We start from the raw sequence: 18715 nt of genomic DNA on the forward strand, positions 1-18715 counted from the left end.
TTTTATTAAACCACACAGGGCTGCTTTTTAAAAAATTCATTCCAGCAGTCACAATTCTTTCCAAACACTAAAATACGTAGTTATGCAGTTCACTGAAACCCACCAAAAGATATACTTGTTCTGGAAAGTATTTCTTCCTCTCAGGGCACATTTATTTTCTTTTTAAGAAGTATGTTATTACAGTTTCCATTTATTTTTTCCAAAGCAAATTTGGGTTTGTTTAGTTTTATAGCAGAAAGAATTTAGAAAAGGAGTGAACAGATACACACCTGTTATCTCTTCAGAAAAAGAATGGGACTGAGGCTCCACAGCATACAGAGATGGAGTTTTTTTATTCTTTTCATCTATTACCACGTTCTCTTTTGCAAATAATTTTAAATGAGAAGTAAGTAAATTGAGAAATATACGCAGTCACATTATCATGTCTCCTTTTTCGTGATAACAGCACTAATAGGTTATGGAGGAAGTTAGTAAAAGCAGGTACATTGATTGGGAAGTCAGAAAACCTCTTGCATACACTTGCAACAAACCCAACAAACCCCTGACCAAAAATTCAAGTTTACAGTTTACACTGCTGTCTTTCCAGGTCTGTTCTGTGTTACAATTTTCATCAGTGATTTACCTGTATTTTGAGTTTCCATTCCAGAATGCAAGTGCAGGAGAAGGGATCAGATTATATGAAAAAAAAACCAAAACCAAAAAAATCCAAGCAAACAAAAACCAAACAAAGCACACAAAAAAACCCAAAACCAAACCAGAAGAAGCTATAGAGAGATAGAAAGAGAAATTTGGGCAGAGCTTGGTTATGGCACAGTAATTGTGAATCATTAACAGGCAAAGAAAGGAGGAAGGGATAGAGGGGAGGACAAAGGTTATAGTGATACATGGAGAAGAGCAATCCAGAAAGCTGTATTCATTAGGAAGGTAGATTTTTCAAAACACATCTTTGGAAGGGATATAACCTAGGAAAAGGACTTGACTAGTTTGGAAATGTTACCACATATTTTATATATGTTCTTAGAGATCTCCCGTTGGTAATACTCAAAGATATCCCAGTAATATATAAGTAATCTCACTGGCACATGTTACTGCCACATTCATCTTCCCAGGAGAGTTTTTGTTTTGGTAGGTAGGGGTTGTTTTTAATATTCTTATTGGGAGTAAGAAAACAGATGGACTATTTTGGAGGAGTGCAGTCACATAGGACAGGAAAAAGAACTTCAGTTTGATATGCAATTAATTGGGGGATCTGTCAACTATTTAAAAAATGCATGGAGGGAGGGAGGATTTCCTGCTTGTGAAGGAAGCAACACTTGAAAACAGAAACATAAACTTCATCCTCTCAAATCTACTGGAAAAAGAAGAGTGGCACACTATTAGGGAGAGTACAAGGCAGAACTGAGTAGTCACTTTGTACAAAATGAGAAAAAATGATGGATGAATGCTTTATACAGTGTTTCTTCTAGGTAATATTAATGCAGAACTAGAAAACTGATGCCACAGCTCAAAGTATATATATATATGTATATATATATATATATATATATATTAGCAGTCCTGTTTTGTCTGGAGAGGCAAAATATAAAAAAAAGTCTACATAAAATTTCCTTCTGCCTCTTTTCTCTGCACACAGTTTTAATACTTGGATTCCTAACATTGTGTGGCTCCCTATGCACATTTCATAGATTAGTAGAGTAAAACTTTACATTTTCTGCTCCAAAGATAGAAAGTCAGCAAAACACAAAATGCATCTTGAGCTCTGAGTTCCCCTTACTTCCATCTGTGAGGCACTTCTACCACATTTTTTTTTTGAGGGGGGGGCGAAGGAGTTGTTTGCCTCCATGCTTTCTTTTCAGTATGGTTCACAGCTGGATGTAGACAAAATCAGGTGTTATCCCTATGACGCAGATAAACCAGAGCAGGAAAGACATCCTTCCCCACCTCATCTTTCTGAGTGCAAAAAATACACACTAATGAGACTCAGTGGCCAGGAGCTCCAGATAGGTTTGGACAGATGTCTTAGGGCTGCACAGCCTGATGACCTTCCCTGCTAATCCCAAGTATTTCCTTCTCTTAAGGATGTCTTCCTAAGGACTCTTTTCTCCTCTGGTTCTCCCATTTCCTCTCCCTCTCCGATGCACTCTCTATCACCACTCATCAGCAGCAGGGGTCAGATTCCACTCCTGGAGTGAGAGAATGAGATTATTTCCTCCTCCATCTCCTCTTCCTCTTCCCCCAGTGCTGCCAACTCCTGCAGCGGTCAGTGGTTTTTCTTAAAACCTCAGATGCAGGAATTATGTTATTTCACAGGAATTTCATCTTCCATTGAGAATAAAATGTTCCTAGCTACTGCAAACTCAGTCCAACACAAGACATATACAAATAATGATTCACCTTCCAATGCTGGGAAAAGGTTGCTTCAATTTCTGAATGCTTGGACTTCAGAGTATGTTCCCTGTTCTGTCGTCTTTTACATGTAGTGGCACACAATACAATTGACACTGGGTATAGCTAAAAATCTGTAGTCATCCAGCTGGAGCACTCAGCACTTGGAGTGGGAGGAAAGAATCAGTCCAAAGTGCATTTTTGTCTGAGCTGTTCAGGGCAGGAATGCCTGTGCAAAGGGAAGAGGCATGAGAAAAAGAAAATGAAGACTGTGATAGCACTGGATCTCTTATAACCACAATGACATAGAAGTACTAGAATTTCATTAGTCCCTCCTTTTAGTAAAATAACCTGTATAAACAAGACCTTGTAGTAGTAGTATCAATTGATACTCTGATCTTCAGGCCTTTTTTATTGCTGCATACTTTGGAGCTATCACTGTTCCAGCCAGTTGACAGAAATGCTGATAACCAGCTGGAGGATGATTCATAATTATTAAAAGCTCAGAGGTGATGGGAGGAAAGACATCTCTGCCTTAACTCACAGGAACAGTCACCTTTCACCGATATTTATCGGCTGTTTTTCTGGATCAAAACAACTGGGGTAAAAATAAGTTTCCACCTTTACATTGGTTTTAGAAGAGTGTAAGTTCTATGGAGAATAGTTACAGAAGAGATCTCATACTCACACCAAGTAGTTTACACAAAGTTAATGGAAACATCAGCTCAAAGCACTACATAAAGATATTACATGTAAGTAAAATTAAATTGGGGTTGTTTTACAAAGTAAAAAAAAAAAAAAAAAAAAAAAAAGAAGGAAAGAGCAAGAGAAAAGTCAGTCTTAGTTTAGGAGTATTCAGTGATTTACCATAAGCTGATTGCAGTTCAATAATAAAGCGATGTCATCTCTAAAAGATTTAGACTGGATGGCCAGAAACTAAGAGAAAAGAACCAGCCAGCAACCAAGTATCATACCACTGCTACCTCCCTCCCTCCCTCCTTTGCTCCATCCCTCACCAGTGGGACTGGGAGACAATCTGAAGGGTAAAAGCTGGAGAACTCCTGGGCTGAGATAAAGACAGTTTAATAGGTAAAGCAAAAGCCTCTCACACAAGCAAAGCAAAACAAGAAAAGAATGAATCACTGCTTCTCAGGGGCAGGCAGGTGTTCAGACATGTCCAGGACAGCAAGGCTCCGTCAGATATAATGGCTACTTGGGAAGATGAATTCTGTCACTCCAAATGTGCCCCCCTCCCTCTTTCTTCCTCCCACTTTTTTTTTTTTTTTTTTTTACTGAGCATGATGTGATGTGGCCTGGACTATCCCTTTGGTCAGTTTGGGTCACCTGTCCTGGCTGTGTCTTCTCTCAATCTCCCATGCACCCCCAACCTCCCTGCCAGCATGGCAGCATGAAAAACAGAAAAGCCCTTGGCTCTGTGTAGGTGCTGCTCAGCAATAACAAAAACATCAGTATATTTGCAGCCCTGTATTTAGTAGAAATCCTAATCATAGCTCCATACCAGCCGCGGTGAAGAAAACTAACTCTACCCAGCCAAAACCAGCACAATACAACCTACTAAATAAGAACTGTTTAATAGAATATTCAGCTATGAGCATTACTTGAGAGTCTAGCCACCTGCATGCCTACTCCACATTAACTGGTGAAGAAAACTCAAAACTTTAAAGTATCTGAAGCATGATGTGGACTTTTTACTGCAGGAAATTTGCCCAAGTTGAGACCAGGTTAGAAATTACTTGAGTTCATAGTGTGATAGATATTGAGTTGTGTATTAATCACAGCCATGCCAGTTCCTGTTATCCAAGTGCACTGGATCATCACTAATACCTGAAGGGTCAGCTGAAGACCAAAGGTTATGCCTCTGTGGAATTTACCATTTCTCATTCCAAATATCTCTAAAGTGGAGAAGTGACATGGAGTTCCCTTGTGTGGATAAATAGAAGGCACTGGTTCCCAGAAGAGTGAACTAGTCAGCAGTGATAAATCAAATTTCAAATGCAGCAATACAAATACTAAAGCAGGATGAAGTGGTCTGTGTACCATGCAAGGAGGTTAAAAGTATGCATATCATGTGCTGTGACTGATGGTTACTGGATGGGGAAATTCTTTCTTATCAACTTTTTTTGGAATGAATGCTCTCTCTGTTGTCTTTGGTTGCATTTACAAGAAGTTTTTGTTTCCAAATGGCTATTCTGAGCCCTGTACTTCTTGTGTAAATAGTCTTCCTCAAATGTGATCCTAGCTTTATGCAATGATTAAAGGTTTTTTCAGGCTGCTTGGCTTGCTAGTTGTTCTGGATAGTCATGTTTCAGCTTTCTGAACATGCACATGTTCATCTTATGATTTCTAGTAACAGCATCCCCTGATAGCCTCCAGTTTTGCTGAGCTTCTCCAGGCTGCTAGGACATTTTGTCAAGAGTGAAGACTCACAGTCTTCAAAAGAAAGATTTCCAGCTAACCTCTGGAGAAGCACTTTCTACTTGTCAATGTCTTTCATCACCCTCCCAGCTCTGAGAGGTGGCAGGGATCTCTCCCTTGTTATCCAACAGCAGCAAGAAGGGAAGTGGTCTCTCGAGATTGCACTCCAGTGCCATTGGAGATGCCTCCAAATGTGTGTCTGCATTTTCTCTCCCACTGACAATGTTGTCTCACACGTTTCGGGGTAGAGAGAGCCACAAGTTGATGCAGAGGCCCTTCCTACTAGGATGAAAAGAGCAGGACTCTTATACAAAACTCTAGCAAACTCCTTTGCTACTTTAAAAGCAAATAACAACTCATTTGAAAAGCAAAATTGACCCATTTATTATAAATCCTGTTTACTTTGCTTGCATGCTTAGAGTTGTTACATTAGCAGGAGGAAGATGAGCAGCATGTAGGAGTATTCACTTCCCTCTGCATTTGAATTTTCTGGAACATATACATTTTCCCCTTATAAATTGAAGGCTTTTTAAAAACAGAAATCTTTTTTCTTCCCCAGAAAAAACACAGATGATAGGTTGGCAATAGTGACCAGCATGAAACAGTTACCTCTTCAACACAGTTCAGAGATACAGAAGGATCTGTCACATTTGTGTCACCTACATCCAGGAACAGGCTGTTGTCATGTGCATTTGGTTGTCAGACCACTGCAGGAGTGATGCAGCTGATACTCAGAATCTTCAAAGAAGTAGATTGTCAACATTATTTTGAGTCCTTAATTATACTCAACCAAATTTGATCTTCACCTTGAGAAATTGTATCCGCATACTTTCTACTCTTTCTCTCTAGGGTCTGGGCCTTAATGCTAAGATTTGTAACTTACAATTTGTTTTCCCAGACTCAGTCTTTCTGTGGTTCTCAAAAATGGGGAAGGAAACACCTTTTAAATTTTGTTGCTATTTAAGATCCCAGATCTTGTTCGGGCCTGGGGACATCGTTGGCTCAAGAAAGTGGAGCTATGTCCTGGCTCAGATACATTGTTGGAGGTTAAACAGTAGCTATGGATATCACCTGCTCAGGGTACTGTGTCCATGCTATCCCCCCACTTAGCTATTTTACAGAAGCAACAGGAAAGTTAGCAAAACAAGGTAACAAGGCTGGTTATTTTTGTTACACTCCATTTCCTTGCAGCTGGTGAAAGTACTCAGTACCTTCCAAATCTGACCAGACAGAAATTCAAGTGAAAACTGAACTTGAAGTGAGCACCAGACACACCTGGAGCAGTGTCTTGTGTTTGATGCCCTTTGTCCTGCTCTGTTTCACCAGCCTTTTGTGCACACACAAACCAGAAGATATAAGTGCAAAGCCAGAAGATCTCATCTATTTTTAACATCTCCCAAGCCCCAGGGCAAGACCCCAAGGAGGATCTTATTGCAGGACAATGGGGCCACGCCAGCCAGGAAGCCCCAGAACAGCGGGGGCTGTAGCCAGGGCCCCATTGGGTGGCTGCAGAGCAGGAAGACCAAAGGGCAGAGAGCTGTTGAGCTGAGCTGAGCTGAGCTGAGCTGAGCTGAGCTGAGCTGAGCTGAACCTTCAGCCCCAGGCACTGCTCAGGGGTCCTGGCCCTCTCCCTGCCACGGTGTTCTGCCATGCCTGAACCTCTGCTGTTTACCTCCCTGCAGAGAGCTCCCGGGCCACCGGACAGCAAACTGCCCAGCCCCTGCAAGCTCATCCACTGCAAGGAGCAGGGAGAGGGTCTGATTTAAGGAGCTGTTACTGGTACCAGTAAACAGACTGCAGTGGCCATTTCCTGCATAGTTACTCTGCATCTACTCATGAAAAATACCACCCAAACTGGACTTGGGCTATGTTGAGGGTTAGTTCTCTCCCTTTTTTCCCCTCTGTGGAATTTTCCCCATTGTCATGCTAAGATACCTGTTGACTGGGCCCTGGTGACAAGGGGGAGGGGACGGGAGGGAAGAGTGAAACCCCGCGAGATTCAAACAGCCAGAAGAGGAAGCGGAAGGCTGGGCCTCGGCCCATTTCCCCCGCGGAGTTCGGACGAGAAGGACGATCGCCGCCTGTCCTCCATCCCAGCGTTGGGAAACCACCATCGGACCCTGCCCGGCTGTCTTCTCGCTGTGAACTACCACCATCCAGCACTCTGCTGATCACCGGGACCGACACCGTGAGCGGAGAGCTCTCTCTCCATCTCTCTCTCTCCCCCTGGGACAGCGCTTCCATCACCCCCAGCCCTCCTGCGGCTCTGCGGGACCCGCCCGCCCCCAGCACCGGGAACTGCAGCTCAGGGAAAAGGTGTCTGCAGCCAAAAAACACTGGGACTGAGTTACTGTTCTGTTTGTGGGTAATTTCATAGCTGTTGTTGTTCTTGTTTGTCTTGTTAGATATACTAGTAAAGAACTGTTATTCCTACCCCCATATCTTTGCCTGAGAGCTCTCTTAATTCCGAAATTATAATAATCGGAAGAATCACATTTTCTTTCAGTCCAAGGGGAAGCTTCTGCTTTCCTTGGCAAACACCTGTCCTTCAAACCAGGACAGATTTTGGCGCCCAACGTGTGGCTCAAACCCACGACCCTGAGATTAAGAGTCTCATGCTCTACCGACTGAGCTAGCCAGGCAGCGCCAAATCCCCACTGAGGTCATCAATAAGATCACCGCGATGTCTCCACCAACCAACAAGAAGGAAACACAAGCTTTCCTAGGTGCCATAGGCTTTTGGAGAATGCACATTCCTGAGTACAGCCAGATCATCAGCCCTCTCTACCTGGTCACCCGGAAGAAGAACGAATTCCACTGGGGCCCTGAGCAGCAGCAAGCCTTTGCCCAGATCAAGCAGGAGATCGCTCATGCTGTAGCCCTCGGCCCAGTCAGGACGGGACCAGAGGTGAAGAATGTGCTCTACTCTGCAGCCAAGAACAAGGGCTTGTCCTGGAGCCTTTGGCAGAAGGTACCTGGTGAGACCCGAGGCCGACCTCTGGGATTCTGGAGCCGAAGTTACAGAGGGTCTGAAGCCAACTACACCCCAACAGAGAAGGAGATCTTGGCTGCTTATGAAGGAGTTCAAGCTGCCTCAGAAGTGATTGGCACAGAAGCACAGCTCCTCCTGGCACCCTGACTACCAGTGCTGGGGTGGATGTTTAAAGGGAAGGTCCCCTCTACCCACCACGCCACCGATGCCACATGGAGCAAGTGGATTGCCCTCATCACACAGCGCGCCCGTATCGGAAACCCAAATCGCCCTGGGATTTTGGAAATAATTACAAACTGGCCAGAAGGTGAAAATTTTGGTCTTGCTGATGAAGAGGAGCAAGAACAAGTGACCCGGGCTGATGAAGCCCCGCCATACAACCAACTGCCAGCAGATGAAACTCGCTACGCTCTTTTCACTGACGGTTCCTGTCGCATCGTGGGGATGAACCGGAAGTGGAAAGCAGCCATATGGAGCCCCACACGACAGGTTGCACAAGCTACTGAAGGAGAAGGTGGATCAAGTCAACTTGCTGAACTCAAAGCCGTTCAGCTGGCCCTGGACATTGCTGAAAGAGAGAAGTGGCCAAAGCTTTACCTTTACACTGATTCATGGATGGTAGCCAATGCTCTGTGGGGCTGGCTGGAAAGATGGAAAAAAGCGAACTGGCAACATAGGGGAAAACCAATCTGGGCTGCTGATGAGTGGAAAGACATTGCCAGTCAGGTAGAGAAGCTACCCGTAAAGGTCCGTCATGTAGATGCCCATGTCCCCAAGAGTCGGGCTAATGAGGAGCACCAACACAATGAGCAAGTAGATCAGGCTGCAAGGATAGAGGTGTCACAGATAGACTTAGACTGGCAACACAAGGGAGAGTTGTTCCTGGCTCGATGGGCCCACGATGCCTCAGGTCACCAAGGCAGAGATGCTACCTATAAGTGGGCACGAGACCGAGGGGTGGATCTCACCATGGACAGTATTTCCCAGGTTATCCATGACTGTGAGACGTGTGCTGCCATCAAGCAAGCCAAGCGAGTGAAGCCCCTCTGGTATGGGGGGTGGTGGTCCAAATATAAGTATGGGGAGGCCTGGCAGATTGACTACATCACACTGCCTCAGACACGCCAAGGCAAGCGCTACGTGCTGACCATGGTAGAAGCCACCACTGGATGGTTGGAGACCTACCCTGTGCCTCATGCCACTGCCCGCAACACCATCCTGGGCCTGGAAAAACAAGTCCTTTGGAGACATGGTACCCCTGAGAGAATTGAGTCAGACAATGGGACTCATTTCAAGAACAGCCTCATAAGCACCTGGGCCAGAGAACACGGCATCGAGTGGGTGTACCACATTCCTTATCACGTACCAGCGGCTGGGAAAGTGGAACGGTGCAATGGGCTGCTTAAAACCACCTTGAAGGCACTGGGTGGGGGACTTTCAAAAACTGGGAGATTAATCTACCAAAGGCCACATGGTTAGTGAACACCCAAGGTTCCACTAATCGAGCAGGCCCTGCCCAGTCTGAGCCCTTGAAAACACCAGATGGGGACAAGGTTCCAGTGGTGCATATGAGAGGTATGCTAGGAAAAACTGTTTGGGTGAACCCTGCCTCCAGCAAAGACAATCCAATTCGTGGGGTGGTTTTTGCTCAAGGGCCAGGGTGTACCTGGTGGGTCATGCAAAGGGATGGAAAGACCCGATGCATACCCCAAGGAGACCTTGTTTTAGGGTGAACTACCTACAATACTGTGCCTGTATCTGTAACTGTATGGATGTCTATAATTTGAAGATTTTTAATTTGGTTTGGCATGATGGTAGGGGAAAATTCGGGGTGGATAATGTTGAGGGTTAGTTCTCTTCCTTTTTTCCCTCTGTGGAATTTTCCCCATTGTCATGCTAAGATACCTGTTGACTGGGCCCTGGTGACAAGGGGGAGGGGACGGGAGGGAAGAAGCAAGCCCTGCGAGATTCAAACAGCCAGAAGAGGAAGCGGAAGGCTGGGCCTCGGCCCATTTCCCCCGCGGAGTTGGGACGAGAAGGACGATCGCTGCCTGTGTCCCATCCCTGCCATCCCAGCATCGGGAAACCACCATCGGACCCTGCCCGGCTGTCTTCTCGCTGTGAACTACCACCATCCAGCACTCTGCTGATCACCGGGACCGACACCGTGAGCGGAGGGCTCTCTCTCTCTCCATCTCTCTCTCTCCCCCTGGGACAGCGCTGCCATCACCCCCAGCCCTCCTGTGGCTCTGCGGGACCCGCCCGCCCCCAGCACCGGGAACTGCAGCTCAGGGAAAAGGTGTCTGCAGCCAAAAAACACTGGGACTGAGTTACTGTTCTGTTTGTGGGTAATTTCATAGCTGTTGTTGTTCTTGTTTGTCTTGTTAGATATACTAGTAAAGAACTGTTATTCCTACCCCCATATCTTTGCCTGAGAGCTCTCTTAATTCCGAAATTATAATAATCGGAAGAATCACATTTTCTTTCAGTCCAAGGGGAAGCTTCTGCTTTCCTTGGCAAACACCTGTCCTTCAAACCAGGACAGGCTATTAGCCTTGCCTGGTGCTCTTAGACTGGGATTTCTTTTTATTAGATACAGTATTCCAAAAAGGACAGGCAATTGCTGTTCCATCTTGAAATGAAAACAAGCCAAAAAGCCACAGTCAACTTCCTTGTCATGTATAATTTTCTTGTATGATTTAGAATTTTCTTCCTCTCTTCTCTCCTGATGGGAAATGTGAGGCAGGGATCCAACACGGCATCTGGGAAGCTGCTGTAGTCCTATGGCTGAGCTGGATCATCAGCTCAGGTGCCACAGGAGCTGGAAGGAGAGATGGCTGCCTCCATGCCATTCATTATAGGAAAAAAAAAAATAAAAAGCCCAAACCAGTGTGTATTTAAGGTTACCATCTCCCAAATGGCCCTTTACTCAGAACACCCCAATGTGTTGTTAGTTATGGAGCAGGGCTTTGGGCTTAATTTTATTGTGAGAAACCAAAGGCATGCTTAACATTTTCTGTAATAGCAGTGGAGTTTAAATGAATGATTATAATAATAACTATGGAGTGTGTTTCTGAGGTTTTACTACATGTAAACACAATCATAAGTGCAATCAATGTCAATGACTTCCATTTAATTCTCAGAAAAAGTTTGCTTTTAAATACCACACCAGATTTGACATGGTCAATGATAAATGGAATGCAATTAGTTCTACTATTTGCTTTGATGATATGCTAAATTATTTCTTACAACAGACCATTTATTATCCAAAGCTAATGGTTACACTCTTTCATTTAACAAGTCTAATGCATCTTAAACTGTGGCAAACTGATAAGTTTCAAAATTAGATACTAAAGGCTAGAAAAAAGTGATTCCATAAATGAGTTTCATCTAATAAATCCTTGTCAATGCTCAAGTCATAAAATCCTAAATTGGAAGAGTTTTGTATATATTTCTCATAATTGCACAAATAAAAAAATAATTATGCTGCCTCTTAGTGATTTGCAGTCACTTAATAGATATTTAAGCTTAAGGAAAGTGTTCAAATTTAAATGTTTTTATGGCATTTTAATATAATGCATCTTCTAATTGTTAACAAGACAATTATTACTTTTTTTCTCCAGAAATTTATTATGAGTTTACAGTGATAACTGAAAAATTAACTAAGAGAGTGTAGTACTTCAGAAGACAAAAGTAATTTCCTAATTTTTCACTTTGTTTTGCTTGGTCTATTTTTGGTAGTGGGGGGTAGGGGGGGACACAGAGGTGGCTTCTGTGAGAGCAAATCCCTGCTGACTCTGAAGATGGGCATGCTGCTGGCCTAAACTGGGCCAATTAGAAATTATGGTAATGCCTCTGTGGTAACAGTTTTTAAGAATAAATCAAAACAAAGTAGTGGGGTGCAGTTCTAATTCCAGGCAGAGATGAGGAGGTGAGACCATGTGAGGGGAGCAGGAGGTGCTCCAGGTACTGGAGCTAGGATTTCTCTGCAATCCATGGTGATGACCATGGTGAAGCAGTTGTCTCCCCTGCAGCCCATGGGGATCCACAGGGGATGCAGAGATCCACCCACAGTCCTTGGGGATCCATGAGGGATGCAGAGATCCACCCACAGTCCATGGGAAGGTGCTCATGGTGGATGCCTGCCTTTGATCCAGTGGCAGACCTGGTAGAAAGAGGGGCCCTGGTCCCAAGCTGGAGCAGCCTGTGCTTGGAGGATTACACCCGTGGAAGAGTAACCCACACTGCAGCAGTTTTGGGAGGACTGTCTGCCTGTGAGATTGGATCCTTGTTGGAGAGGTTCATGGAGAACTGTCTCCTGTGGGAAGGGACAGGATTCCTATGGTTTCACAGGGGAACACCTTCTCTTCCTGAGCAGTAGAAGAAAACCTCAGGTTTTGGTTCTTCCTGAATCTCTGAGGTTTTCAGGAAGAAAACCTCAGACATGCTCTGTCTCCCTGCACTGTCAGTGGGGAGGAGGGAGGTGTTGGTGCAAGAAAAGGTGTTCTTTAAGGGCTTATTTTACTTGTCATTGTGCTCCTCTGATTTTATGAGTAATAAACTCACTTTGTATCACTAAGCTGAGCCTGTTTTCTCTTGAAGTGTTTTCCCCTGGTCCATATCTCAACTCATTAACCCTCTGTTAAACTCTTCTGTTCAACTACAGCTTTTGTGGGTGCCTGGCATTTGGCCAGTGTCAAACCCCAACACACTTATATTCAGATTTCCTCCTGTCATCAAAAGGCAGGTCTGCTCCATCTTAATTTATTTTATTCAGAGTTTCAAAATAATGCAGGTAGCAAATTCTGGCTAGAGAAATTTCTTTCATAATATGAGAGGTTACAGAAATAGGCAATTAATTCCTCCTTTTGTGGTTACCTTAATAACAGCAAGCCAGGTCTACACCGGGTTGCTCTGCCCTTTGTTTGCCCCCTCCCAAACTCCTCCTGCTCTCCCTGTTCTTCCTCCCTTCCTTCTGCCCACACCTGACTGCAGCCCCTCAAGGCACATCCCTAAATCTTATACTCTTCTGCAATTTCCCTAATGCTCTTCCTTCTACTTATCTAATTCCTCAGAGATTTTTTTCTCACTCTAGTACCTTCTCCATTTTCTGAGCTCCATGTCTTCTTTCTCCTTGTGTGCACTGGTTTTATTCTCAAGTTCAATCCCCTGAAGATGATAGGAAGGGTTGACGCTAGGGATGAAGGGAAACTTGGAAAATATACCAGTGTTCCATGATGAACACTTAAAAACATCGCAAATATCATACTGGTCTCAGTAAAATCTTAAAAATTATCCACCATGGATTGCCCCTTCTTCCAAGGACTACGTAGAAATGAAAAGGCCATCTTGGCATTTTTCCTTAGAAGAAAAATAAGTGCTTTGGGCATTCAAATAATATTTCCAATTTTGTTGTCCATAAAATGTCTTCATAAATCTATTCATCTTGAATAAAAACAGCTGCAACAGGGAGATTTGACTTGGGAAATTCCACTTGCAGGGCCACAGCTAATACACTTCTGTATTTGATAGCCTTTATTTTAAGGCTCTGCTTCACTGTTTTCTCTATAAACTATCTAGTCTCTAAAGTCTGATCAGACATATATTCTCATCATCCAGATGACATCCTGTCTCCTGCCAACATTTTGGCTGAGATAACATTTCTCTTGAGGATCTCCATCTAGATAAAAGAGACCTCCACAAATTCTGCATGACTGCCTAGGGCTGCCTGAAGCTGAAAGCTCTGCTTCACTCTGCTCCTACACTCCATAGTATATTGATTGTCCCGCATTTATCTTAGCAAGATTCATAAAGGTTTTTTGACAGATGATGCATACCTTCTGAACTTTGCTTTTCCAACAGAAATATCAGAAACTGGCAGAGAGCTGCTTCTTTTACAATTCGAGGAAAGTTGCAGACGCCAATAGTAGCAGTCTATCATTGCAACAAAGGATCATACTTGCTGCATCTTCCGCTCAGCTCTGGTCAGAGATGCCTCTGTGATTTTAGCACTACAAAATCTCTGCATTTTTCCAGGGTAGCACTCATCTTTTTCTAGGGACTCGTGTCAAAATGACCCACCTGCAGAAGCTTTTGTCTTCAGCTTTTTCTTCCAAGTAAAAAGGATTTATTTAGCAAGTAGAATTCTCTTTTTTTTTGGGGGGGGGGGGGGGGGAGGGGAGGGCACTGTGTAAAACACATTCTGCTCATAATTTTTTTCTGCAGCTTAGTGGTTGCTTGCACCAAGATGAGGTATCAGCAGGAGCTCAGTGATCATCTGCTCTGTTTAGTCAAACTGCACTGGCTTGGACCATCCTCAGCATACTCTGTCTTCTCCCTGGCCAGTCCTTGGCAGGCTATTGGGGGCACGGGGTGTTAGCAGATATGGAGAGAACCTAGGGCTGTGAAGGAGGAGGGAGACAAGGATGGGATGAGGTGAGATAGGATTTCTGCACAAGTCATGGGAAGCAGACATGGTTACTGCTGCTGTGCGTGGGGTAAATTGTTAGAGTAGCATCTATGGGACAATGACACCACAAAGCCATGTAGTCCATGCACCATTACCATTCACCAGAGCTCCATAGGGGAGATCTAAATCACACATTCACATGGCATGCTTAATGACTCCATGAGTGAAGTATAAAATAAAGGTAATAATAAAGAGCTGCAGTGAAATGCCTCTGCAAGACAGGTGCTGATCTCCTGCGATGGCAAACCAAGCTGTCACTGCGGCTGCTTGTTTTAGCATGGGATGCCAGCTGCATGATACCATTAGCATTCTTCATCAGCCACGGCTTATGTCTCTCTGTGCACAGTGTTGGGAAACCAGGTCATTCTCTTGGCTCATCCTCCTCTGATAACTCCTCTTTTCTTTCACTGCTGGGAAGCCAAGGATGGTGTAATTAGTTTTCACCAATGTTCAGCTCTACGTGGAACTGCTTTTGTGCTCAAGCCAAAAATGAAGTTTTCGCATAGTTTGCATACCCTAAGAGGAGGAAAACTGGAGACAAATTTGTGAGGCACCTATTTTCTCTTGTGTTATAATGATTCAGCTAGCATTTTTCAAAATACCACAGAGAACACAAATGACATGTTAAACTTCCAATACTCACTGAACAGAGAATAAATGAGTGTAATTCCAATGAAAATACAAAGTTAAATACTTACCCATGCCAGATAACAACTGCTATTGCAAGGCTGTCATAACAAGCAACCTGAAATCATGCCCTTAAGTAGCAAAGCTGCCCAAAGTAGTATTTAACTGCTTGGGGTTTGCAGGCAGATCAGAGACCTGATATTCCAAAGAATCTGCAGGGGAAGATAAAAATGAGAAGTTCAACCCAAACCCCAGATAATAAGTCTAGGTTTTCTTACTAAGACAGGGGAAGGGATGACTTCTAAACCTACGAGGAATAAATTTTGAAAGGGTTGTATAGAGCATGATACAGAGAGATAAAGCAACAAACTTTATTAACTGGTAAGTGATTTTGGGCTGTGGGTTAAAACATAAACATAAATGCCCGCAAAGAATTAACTGGCTGGTACAGTAAGGCTTTTATATATATATATATATATATATATATATATATATATGGCTTCTATACTGGTAGAATAACTGTATCAGTAATTAAAGCTGCATTTATGTGCTTGACTGATGCTCTGAAAGTGCCACTGTAATGGTAGTCACAGCACCAACTGAAGCAACTAAGCTGTGAGACAAGGAGCTACTAGCTACAGAGGCTCCTTGTCAGGAATATGCTTGAAATTTGATATGTTGGTACACTAATAAAAATAACATGATTTAAATAATAATTCACCCCCATTCCCCAGTGTTTAGTATCCACTGCAGTAATTGCAAAATCAACCAAATTATATGCAGCATTTTAGGAGATAAAATATGAAGCGGAAAAAACATTAGCAGTCATTCATATCCTCCTCCCATCACCAGGGGGGCTCTTTGGGAAGAAGCACACCGAGTTTCAAGCTACTACATTGTATTTTGGGAGGCTGGGAAAGATCAAAGTCACCCAGAAATTACAGTTGGATGTGATGACATTAGAAACATGGCATATAATCTGTCCAGACCTCTGAAAACACAGATCTGTTCCTTCAGTTAGGTGAGAGTTACAGGTCACTGGGAGAAAAATATCAGCCAGGAAAGTTTGCAAATAGATTTAGTGGTAATACTTGTGCTCTTAAAGCAAGAGAAACATTTAAAAAAATCATATTCAAGCATAGGTGATCCTAGTTGCCCAAATTCAGCAGAGTAATTTTACAGAAGCTTCAAATACATCACCATTATTAAAACAAGATTTGGTCCAGAAGGCCACACATCCCTTAAACTTGTCATAACAACTCCAGATATAATAGAAGCCCAAGGTCAAGCTGTACTTCAGATATATGGTGTTAGTTACAGATCTATTTGTCTTATTTTTTAGCTTCATCTCTTGCAAGCCGTCAGGTTTCAAATAAGTCCTGAAGAAATAACTCATTTTGGTAAGTTCAGTGACCTATTACCTGTTTCCTGAAGTGGTTAATTTCATAAAACCTACTTCAGTATTATCTACAATCAGTTCCAATGTGATAATGAGTATCATCTCAACCCTCTATGCTGTGTGAAAACAGTACTTTAGTTCACAATGGGATAATCACACTTTCATACATATACAAGACCAATACTAAGGACTTAATGGCTACAATAATGCACAGAGACTTAATTCAAAGAACCTCTGGACAGGAGTCCTTCCTTGAATTTTTTTTTTTTCCAGATTTGAGCCTGGAATGTCAATTGCACTTAAAATATAATTTGCAGAAATGACCACTGGAGTAATGACTGGACTTTTCTTATGCATTGTAAAAAGTGAGATAAAGGACCTTCTCTGGCACAGTTAGGCCCAGATTTTTGTAGTCTACATGCTTTGGTGATATTTAGACTGTGGAAATATGGACAGTATGAAGGGATGGTCTTTTGTAATGCAGCTACTGAGCTTTTAGGAAGAAACTTAAACCTTGCACTTGCCTCCTCCCATAAATCAAACAGTGCCTGTTTCATCATTGGAGGAGGTGTAGAGTTAAGAACCCTCTAGTTAGATCTTGCAGTAAAGAGAATGACTCTGCTTTAGAAAGTAACTCTGCAAATAAAAAAGTATGATCAGCCACAATTTTTTAATGTTTTAATACACATCTTCAGGGGAGTGGGAGGAAAGAAAAAGAGATTTTCATGTTTGTAATATATTAGAATAAATGCCCTTCTAAAAACATTGCAAAAGATAGTGTAATAGTTCTGGTTTGATTCATTTATGACTTAGGATTTTCTTTGCAGATGGAGGGACACTTCTTCCTACTGCCAGCCCTCGGCCAGCTGCTACTCCTGGCACTTTGTGCTCATCCAGCAAACAGGGCTCACATCCAGGCTCTAGCACACCATTGATCAGTTACTAACACTTTCAGCTGAGTAAAATTTCCATGGCAGGATAAAGTGACAATAGCAGGGGAGGCAGACTGTAAAAATCCTACCAGCTATAGTAACACACACTGAAGGACAGCTTGAGTTTGCATATTAGCTTCTTTGTCCTTCTCCAACAGATGATACTTCTATTGCATAATAGAAGTGAGCAACATTATTTAGTTTTTTGTGTTTAATTAAAAGATAAGGAAAAAGGCTAAGTCCTCTTCTTATTTCTTGCAGCCAGTGATCTCAAAAGTTTTCACCAAACAGTTGTGCTAATATTCTTGTAGTCACATATCAAGAACTGAGAAAAGTAGAAAACACTAGAAACTTAGATTCATACAGTATTCTGAGTTGGGAGTGACTCAAGAAGATCATTAAATCCAACACCTGCCGAAGGGCAGGCTAAAAGGTAAACCACACGTTGAGTGCTGTGTCCGGTTCTGGGCCCCTCAATTTAGGAAGGACATTGAGATGCTTGAGCACGTTCAGAGAAGGACAACCAGGCTGGTGAGGGGCTTGGAACACAAACCCTGTGAGGAATGGCTGAGGGAGCTGGGGTTATTTAGCCTGGATAAAAGGAGACTCAGGAGTGACCTTATCACTCTCTACAACTTCCTGAAAGGTGGCTGTACTCAGGTGGGGGTCGGTCTCTTTCTCCAGGCAGCAAATGACAGAACAAGAGGACACAGTCTCAAGTTGTGTCAAGGGAAAATTAGACTGGATATTAGGAAAAAGTTTTTCACTGAAAGAGTGATAAAGTACTGGAATGGTCTGCCCAGGGAGGTGGTGGAGTCACCATCCTTGGATGTGTTTAAAACAAGACTGGATGTGGCACTTGGTGCCATGGCTTGGTTGAGGTGTTAGGGCATGGGTTGGACTTGATCTTTGAGGTCTCTTCCAACCTAGTCATTCTGTGATTCTGTGATTCATATATCTGAAAGCATTGTACAAAGTCTTCTTGCCCACTGTCAGGCCTGGGGCCATGACCACATCCCTGGGGATGCAGTACAGACTCTGAGCATCCAGTCCAAAAACCATGCAGAGAGACCTTTTGTTGACAGCACTGTCATGGAGAGTGCAAACCTTAGCTGTGGTTGTGCAATTGTGTTGCAAGGGTACGAGAGGATAGTAATTAGCTGTGTAGGAAAAGAAGGTCTGTGGGACTGAGTTGAAGCCTCAGGCTCTGAACAAGAGCCAGTGTGGTGGAGCTGCTCAAGAAGACTGCTTAGAGGCAGCTGGAGACACTACCATGGTAACACCTGTGGTTCTTGGATCTGGTTCAGGAGGCTTGGCTCTAGCACCCATGGCCCATTAATGTTTATGGAGTGTAATATATTATAAATGAAAAGCAGTTCTGGGGACATCCTCTGTGCTGCTGGTCATGAGGAGATTCTTCCTACAGCTTCATCCATCCTAGCATCTTTAGTAGAAAGAATGATTTCTAGACCATT

General features: G+C 43.3%; 1 non-coding gene across 1 annotated transcript; it reads right to left on the minus strand.

Annotated features, from left to right (window-relative positions):
* Window positions 1–7390: 7390 nt before the first annotated feature.
* TRNAK-CUU (transfer RNA lysine (anticodon CUU)) lies at window positions 7391–7463 on the minus strand. Its single transcript has one exon. It is a non-coding gene; the product is annotated as a tRNA-Lys (tRNA).
* Between the last annotated feature and the right edge of the window lie 11252 nt (window positions 7464–18715).

The sequence above is a fragment of the Cinclus cinclus genome, chromosome 1, assembly GCF_963662255.1.
Source record: "Cinclus cinclus chromosome 1, bCinCin1.1, whole genome shotgun sequence".
Lineage (NCBI taxonomy): Eukaryota > Metazoa > Chordata > Aves > Passeriformes > Cinclidae > Cinclus > Cinclus cinclus.